Genomic DNA, 8968 nt, shown 5'->3' on the forward strand with positions numbered 1-8968 from the left:
ATCTACCACATCACCTAGACTCTAGTACAGCACAACTCAGCCTCTTCTATCAAATGTAACCTCCTTGAGGATAGGAGTTGTATTTTATTCATATTTTATTCATATTTATATTCATATTTGTACTTACAAAGTCTATCAATATGCCTGAAATCTAATAGTCATTTAATAAATGCTTGTTGGGGCGGCTAGGTGGCACAGTGGATAGAGCACCGGCCCTGGAGTCAGGAGTACCTGAGTTCAAATCCAGCCTCACACACATAATAATGACCTAGCTGTGTGGCCTTGGGCAAGCCACTTAACCCCCACTGCCTTGTAAAAACTAAAAAAACCCTAAAAATAAATGCTTGTCAATTGAATTAATTGATGTTAGCCAATAGCAACTGACAGAAATAAGGCATTTTTATAAAAATAAAATTTAAAAAACCATGTTGGGGGGGCAGCTAGGTGATACAGTGGATAGAGCACTGGCCCTGGAGTCAGGAGTACCTGAGTTCAAATCCAACCTCAGACACTTAATAATTACCTAGCTGTGTGGCCTTGGGCAAGCCACTTTAACTCCATTTGCCTTGCAAAAACCTAAAGAAAAAAAAACCCAAAAACAAAAACCATGTGGGGTTGTGGCTTTTTTGATCTAAGGTCTCTTGGGGTGGAGGTGGAAAGGGGGAGGGTTTTGAACAGCTGTGCAAAGAGGAACGGAAAGAACATTCTGTCCGTTAGAACAAAATGGCACCTTTGCTTCAGGAGTCAGGTTCATTTCCTCTAAATAAAACCAGGCAGGGACTAACCCAATGAGGCCCAGAACTTGGTTGCTCTTCCCGTTTTCATCTCTGGAGGAAGAAATGGAACCTTGGGGTGATTTTAACCAGAATTTCCCGACTTGGAGGAACAAAAAGTCAATTCACATTTGCTGCATTTTGGTGTCCAAAGGTTTTCCTTAAAACAGTACTATGAGTTAAGTAGTTGCTTGATGGAATAACTCAATTTTACAGGAGTGGAAGGAAAAGTTTTAGTGTAATGACACCTTGAGTCTTGTAATCCAAGTCAGATCTTCCTTCCAAACATAGAAATAAAGGGAACAATAAGCATAGGCTATGAGAAGGATCTGAGTCCATAATTAATATCTCTCCAGGCTGTTCTCTTCTCTGATTATTTAGATGGAGAAAGTCATAATCCCATTTTAATGCTCAAAGTTTTGGCTGACAGATGCAGAGTATTCAAAGAGAATGATTTCTGGTAAGGAGGTAGAAGAGAGTGGGAAATTTTCATGGCCTAGGGAAGTCAGTGCTAGTCCACCAGTAGAACCAGGTTGGCCATGCCTTATTCTTCAACTAAGGTAGAAAGAGAATGCTAAAATAAATTGTATAATTATTAGTGGGCAATGGGACACTGTCTTCTGGGTCAGAAAGTTATTGAGTGCAGATACTGTTCTGATGCAGAAACTCAACTGCCATTTAGAGTTGCCATCTTTCTTTATATCTGTATATTTTTTTCAGTTTCTGATTTCAGAATACGTACAGATTCAGATTTCAATACTTACCAGGCATTCTACAAAGTCAAGATTGATAACAAAGGGGTACTCAGGTGGAGCGGGACAATGAGGCATTGCAGTGGAGAGAACCCTGGACTGGGAATCAGGGAGATTTATCTTCAAATCTGACTTCAACACTTACTAGTTGGGTGACTCTGGGTAAGTCACTTTATCCTGACTGACTCAGTTTCCTCATCTGTAAAATGAGTTGGAGAAGGAAATGGCAAACCATTCTAGTATCTCTGCCAAGAAAAACCCAAAATGGGATCTTGGAGAATCAGACAAAACTGAACAACCACAAACTGTCGTTATTCTTAACCCATCACAAGAAGACCCATTACTGACTCAAAACCTACCCTCAGGGAGCCTACAATGAAATAGGGAAATAAAACTTATATATAAATCAAGACGTAGCCAGAACTCTCTCCCCCAAGTTGATCCTCTGAGAGTGCCATTCAGGCATGTGATTCCATAAGAATCCATCCTCTCTTCAGTTTCTCCACCCTGAGTTCAAATGAGTTCCTGCTAGATCTCACCACAGTGAAATTATATGAAATTATAGTAAACAGTACATTCAATCAAAACAAGCTTAAAAGATAAATCAAAAAAATTGAATTAAATTGCAATATTCTAGGCACTCATTCAAAATGTTTCCTGGGAGTTTTTTCTTGCTCTTCTTCAATTAATCCCTGCGGGGTGCCTAGCTAACAGAAGCAAGACCCACCTAGTCAAGGTCCTAGCTTGGGGACAGTTTACCAGGTACTTAAATTTCTCCTCCGGTGTTCAACTTCATTCCTCCTCTTTCCATCACTCATACCTCCAGTTTATAGATGTCTTTTCTTTCTACCTGCCTTTGTTATGATCATTGCCCCTTCTCTCTTGCTGTGGTTCTCAGCACTATAAACCAGGAATCTACTCTGTCAACTAGGGATTCTAGGGCATCTCTCCCCATCACTACCATATACCTCTCCCCAATCCCTGTCATTTTGCCCATTCACAAAACTTTCCTCAGAGTTTTTCAATACAGAGCCTATGTTCATAGGTTCATCCTTCAAACTTGGTTTTCTGTGACTGCATTTCCAAAAAGAATATGGGTTTCATATCGTTCCCTTACAAATAAAATAATATAAATTTAAATATGAGAGGCAAAGAAGGCTTTAAGAACTTAGAGGCGGAAAACATCACTTTCAGTTTCAGGAGAATAAAGGAAAGTGTCAGGAAGGAGAGGTGACATTTTACCAGGACTTAGAGGACCAAATAGAGGTTGGGAAAAGGGAGCAGGGAATGAGACTTTATTAAGTACATGTGATATGGCAGGAATTGATTCCTGATTGCTAGCTTCTTGAGAGCTTCTACCTCTTTTTGTAACCCCAGGGCTTAGCCAAGTGTCTGGAACATCATATGTGTACTTGGTAAATCCTTCTTGAAATAAATTAATTGGATAGGATTTCAAGAGGTAGAGATATGAGAAGGCATTCAAGGTTTGGAGAAAGCCTTAAGCAAAGACATACAGACTGTTCAGGTAGGTGAGTTGAAGTGGGATGAGACATGGCAAGAGAAGTATATTGGTCATGGAGAGATTGGAGGGGAAATTGAATGGAAGAGTTTGGAACACATGGGAAGGAATTTGAGTTGCTTTAAAAACACAATCATGGGCGGCTAGGTGGCATAGTAGATAAAGCACCAGCCTTGGAGTCAGGAGTACCTGGGTTCAAATCTGGTCTCAGACACTTAATAATTACCTAGCTGTGTGGCTTTGGGCAAGCCACAACCCCATTTGCCTTGCAAAAACCTAAAAACAACAACAACAAAAAACAATCAGAAGATTAGGAAGATTAATATGGCAGAAGGAAGGACTAGAAAGGAAAGACACTGGAATCTGGGAGGCTGGTTAGAAGTTTCAGTTTAGGTAAAAGCCAAAGTCAGAGAAAAATGGGAAGAAGTATATGAACTGATGCAGTTAAGAAAACAGAAGTCAGCCTTTAACTCCTAACTCCTAATAGAGGATCCTGTGATTTAGGAGAATAATATTCGCTGAGCCTTGAAGAATAGTGGCTAAGGTGAGATACTATTCTTATTCCCTTATCCACTAAGAGGTCACTCTGTTCTGGACCCATGCATGTGATCTGGATCAGGGTCAGTCTTGAGGAAATGAGAGTGTGACTGGGCTCCCTTTTCTCACAAACTTCAGGGCAAATTATCTAAGGTTCAGATTTAAACTTATTTCAAGGTTATCTCAAAAAGAGGAAGTTAAAAAGCTACTCAACATTTATAAAATGAATCAGATATGGGATAGGTAGTTTTCTCCTAAACACAAAAGGAGTGCTCAACACTGAACATTTATAAGCACACATTTGACAAAACCAATCTTAAAACAGAATTTGATAAATTAAGTTATAATTATTGCTACAATATGGCTGGGAGGTTATTGTTAGTTAAACCTCACCAGAACAAAATGGCAAAGCTCAAGTCAATCCTTTTCTTGGTGCAGGAGAGACCTTAGCCACCAGCTAGCATCACTCGTTGAACCCGGGATTTCTGGATCTCTTCAACTTACAAGGACTTGCCCAACCTGGATATATCCATCTCAGGAGAGGTACTCATTTACCCAAGATTGGGAAGAAATAAATAAAACAAAAATGGAAAAGCCATGGGCTCCAGGTATTGACTCATCAAGAGGAGACCCCCTTCACTGGCTGCCACATAGGCAGGGTTGCCATGATCTTGGGGAGAGATGAACCTACCCATCTCTCAACAGAAGTCTAATTATGTTATCACAAGGAAGAACTGATTGATCACTTGGGTGTTTCTTTGTCATACCAAAGCCACAGAGTGACAGTGAGGCATAAGGGGTAGAAAACTAACCTTGAAACCAAGAAAAAAATAGATTCAGGTCACATTTCTGGGACATGCAGGATATGTGACCCTAGGTGAAACACTGGCAACTAAGACTATAAGGCACAGAATAGCACCTAGGAAGTGCCAATCCTTATATTACTGAAATCATATGTCCTGTCTCTATCTCTACCAAAAGCAACTAGGGAGTTCACCATCTCCAAGAAATCCAGAGTCACCTTGTCTCTGGTGGGAAATTTCCAGGGGAAATCTGGACATATATTCCCTGGGATGGACCACTGGTTAATTCAACCTCTGCTACATATGCAGTCACTATACTAATATAAGCAAAAACAACACTGACTGGCAACTGATTTTTGATGAATTGTAAGACCAATTCTATTCCTGGAGACCAGATAATGAAATGTACTTGCCTTTTCTCATTGTGAAGGGAAAGAGAATACTTATGGGGGATGGTGCATATGTTGTTAGATGGAGTCACTGTGTGGGCTGGTTTTGTCTAACTGGTTTTTTCTCTGTTATAAGGAACCAATTCAGTGCTGGAGTATATAAAGACATAATTCAAGGTTGTTGTTTTTTTAAACAGCAAAAACAACTTTTTTTAAAGGTGAGATCTGGAAAGGATAAGGGGTAGCAATGGGAATAAAAAAGGAGAAATTTTTTTGAGACAAAAGCAGTAGGATTTATCAAGGAATTAGATAAGAAAGAGGGAAAATAGAAGGGGAAGGAGTGATTTCAAAGTTATGAACCTGAGTGACTGTCAATTAACAGAAATATAAAAGGCAGGAGGAATGGATTTTGGGGAAATAGGTAATAAGTTCAGATTTTGATACCTTGCCTTTGAGGCAGAACAGACAGGATATTCATCTTTGGCCTGCTTTGATCTTAAAATGGAAGAGAAAAGGTCATCTGCTGAGAATGAAAAGTGTGAAAATGTTGAAAAGAGTGGAAAAAGTTTTAATCAATGATGGGGAGATTGAAACAGGGAGTTAGAAATGCATGAAAGGATTATGAGGAGACATCAATTTCATTTATGTTTTATGAAATTGTAATGGAATCAATGAACTGCTTTGTGTCTTTCTTCAGGGAATACAGTGGAAAGTCAAGAGGGCAAGTAATTCTAGGGATGCCATTCATTTCGAAAATGTTTTTAAATGGCTGGTGAAGTCTCCGATGAATAGGGTAGCAATTGAATTTAGGAAAGAAAAGTTTAAGGCATTGGAAGTTCTGATAGAATCAACTTCAAGAAGAATGAGGGAGTGGTGTAAGTGAAGGAAATGGTTTGACAAATAAATGCTTTTCTATATCTGTTTCTTCCTTTTAGACATTTTCTTTTTTCCCCCTTATTTATGGTACATTGTAACCCTTACATTTCTTTTCAAAATTACTTTTCTATTTTCCACTTAGATTTTTTCCCTTTTCCTTTGTTTAGATCACTCTCAAGACATCTCTCTCCATTCTTTATCAGTAATCCACATTCTTCTCATTCAGCTTTCTTTGTTTTCTGAGTCCTGCACCCACTATCATGGTCTGCATTCGGTAGACCAAGGGTCCTTACACTGAGGTTAGTGGCTAGATTGAAGACTCCTGAAAGCATTGTTATTTTTATGAACCTCTAACTGAAGTTTAGTGTTTTTCTCAATGATTAATCATTTTAATTTCATATCTTATTCTGAGAAGAGATTCATAGATTTTCATCAGACTGCCACCAGTTTCTCCTGATAACAAAGAGATGAAAATGTCCTCAAGTAGATTCTTTGTTGTTATCCATGTAGACTGAATCGTACAGGTTCTTTTTTTTTTCAGGTTATTCCAGTTTCTAGGTGGTATTTGTCTGAACAGAGTTTCAGCAAGAAGTGATGTAAAGAATAATTGTTTTAATATTTGAAAGGATGAAACAAAAATTATGTTCAATTATGTTGCTTATAAATTAAATTGCTCATGGGAAATAAATGGACCTTTTATTTCTTTCCTTTTCTTTTTTGTACATCCAAACCCCTTTCAAAGGAGCAAGGGAGATGATGGAGGACAAGGACAGCCTTAGCTGCTGGCTCTTGACTCTCCCCTCCCCCAGTGGGCTTTGTTCACTAAGCCAGCCTTGGTTGTCTACTCAAGAGCTAAAGATACTGGAGAGCTAGTTCTAAAATTTTGTAATTAGATGAGGGAATGGCAAAGTTGCTCACTGCCTGAAGCCTATCTGTGTATAGACCCACAAATTCACATGTCCACTGGAATGTATGTAGTGTGTGTGTGTGTATATATATCCACATATTAAGCAAGATCAAAAAATTCATCAGAATATATAAGTGTATACACACACACACACACACACAGCAAAATATGTCCAGGAGAATATAAGTATGTGTATACATAGTGAGCAATTATCTGGTGGATATTCAGATAGACACTGGAATCTCTCTCTCTCTCTCTCTCTCTCTCTCTCTCTCTCTCCCTACCATCTATCTATATTTATATACCTATATCTATCTACCTTTCTATCCATCTATCTATATCTATGATAGATTGATAGACTGTATATACATACCCACAGATTTAGTAAAATATACATGCATATTTAGCACAATGTCAATAAGTCCAGTAGAACATATATATGTATATGTATACACACACACATATGGATGTATTTAGCAAAATATCTGGTGGATATTCAGAGATTCACTAGAACATAGATATAGATATAGATAGATATAATGTATGTATACATATTCACAGATATAGTAAGGTATAAAAATCCATCAGAATGTGTATATACACATATTTAGCAAAATGTAATCCTGCCAGAACATATATATTGACCATATTTAGCAAACTACCTGATGGATATTCAGATACCCACTAGAATATAGGTATGCATGTATATATACACATATTCATATATATATAAATTCCCTTGGGGTATATATGTATATACACACACATTTAGCAAAATGTAAGCAAAACACATATATAGAGATATCGTATATATATATATATATATATATATATATATATATATATATATATATATATATATATATATGTCCTCTGTTGATTATGTCATCAATGAGATGGTTAGAGTATCAAAGCATACAAAAACCGTCAAGTTACCAAAAATGTACAGGTGCAGAATGTATGTATTTGTGCCCATCTAGCAGAGTATCTGGTGGATATCCAGAGATCTGCCAACATGTAGATATGCAGGTATGTGCTAGAGAAATATAAAAGTCCACCAGAATGTATATCTACATCTACAAGGTTGTACACTGATAGCTAGCAAAATAATTCACCGGAACATTTGGATCTGTCAACTGTCTGGTAGAGATGGGAATATCCACACACCCACCAGGACGTGTGTGTCTAAGTATGCCGGCATGCATGCATGCACGTATCTATGTACCTATGTGTATAAACGCATGCACGCATCTATGTATCTGTGCATGTGTGCATGCATGCATCTGTGTCTGTGTGCATACATGCACCTATGTATCTGTGCATGTGTGCATGCATCTATGTGTCTGTGTATGTGTGCATGCATGCATCTGTGTGTCTGTGTGCGTGCCCATGTGTGTACGGATCTATGTGCATGTATAGGCTTCACACATTTGGCGCAGCATGCCTATCAGCAGACATGTACGTGTAGCTGTACACACAGGTCTCGAGGCGCGTGCGGGCAGACACGCCGCACAGGTAAAGGCCCCCGCGGATGCGCGCTTGGCGCCCCACCTTCAGCAGGGCGTCGCCGCCCGTGGCTGCTTCCCCGCGCGCACGGGCCTGCTCTGGCCTGGGGGGCTCTCGGTGGCCTCCGTCGGGAGCAAGGCTGTGGCTTGGCGTTTTGCTTCTCCTCGGGCCGGGCCGGGCCGGGCGGGGGCGGGGCAGCCCGGGCCAAGGGCCACGCGTGACGGAGGGACCCCGGGGCCTGGCGGGGAGGGGCGGCCCCGCCCGGTTGCTCGCGCTGCCGGAAGGAAAGAAAGCGGGATGGAATTCCCCCAGGAGGGGGGGAGGGGAGCATGGGGAACGCGAATGCTCGCGTCTGAGCATGCGTACTCAAACAAAAGAGTTGCTAAGGGCCGAAGGCAGACGAGAGAGGCCGGAGCACTCCGCTAGCGCAGAGAGCCAATCCGAGGGCCCGGACGCGTGTCTCCCCGCCAATCCGGGGTCAGGCCGCAGCAGGCAATCAGAGAGCCGTTTGCCCAGCTCTAGCCAATCGGCGAGCCTCCCACTTTGGGCGGACTTTTCAAAAACAGGGAAACAAAACAAATCTGGGCTCTTTAAAGGTCGTGATTCGTCAGGAAGCTCGTCTCCTTCCGCCGCCCCCCTTTTCCCTTCCCCGCCCCCGTCGGGCCTTGCGGCCCAGCGGCGAGAGAGTCCCGGGCTCCGAGGGTCCGGGCCGGCGCCCGCCCACCCCCCCGGAGGATGTTCTTCTCCGGGGCGGCTTCTGCGGAGCCGGTGCTCGAGGAGGGGCGAGAGAGTTCCGGGAGGGACTCTTTTTGCTGTCAGGCTGCCTGGATCCAGGCGCGGGTCACGTGCCCCTCCCCGGGGGCGTTGGGAGCTCAAAACAAAAACAAGGGGCGCGCTCGGGCTTCC

The sequence above is a fragment of the Macrotis lagotis genome, chromosome 3 (genome assembly GCF_037893015.1).
Source record: "Macrotis lagotis isolate mMagLag1 chromosome 3, bilby.v1.9.chrom.fasta, whole genome shotgun sequence".
Taxonomy (NCBI): domain Eukaryota; kingdom Metazoa; phylum Chordata; class Mammalia; order Peramelemorphia; family Peramelidae; genus Macrotis; species Macrotis lagotis.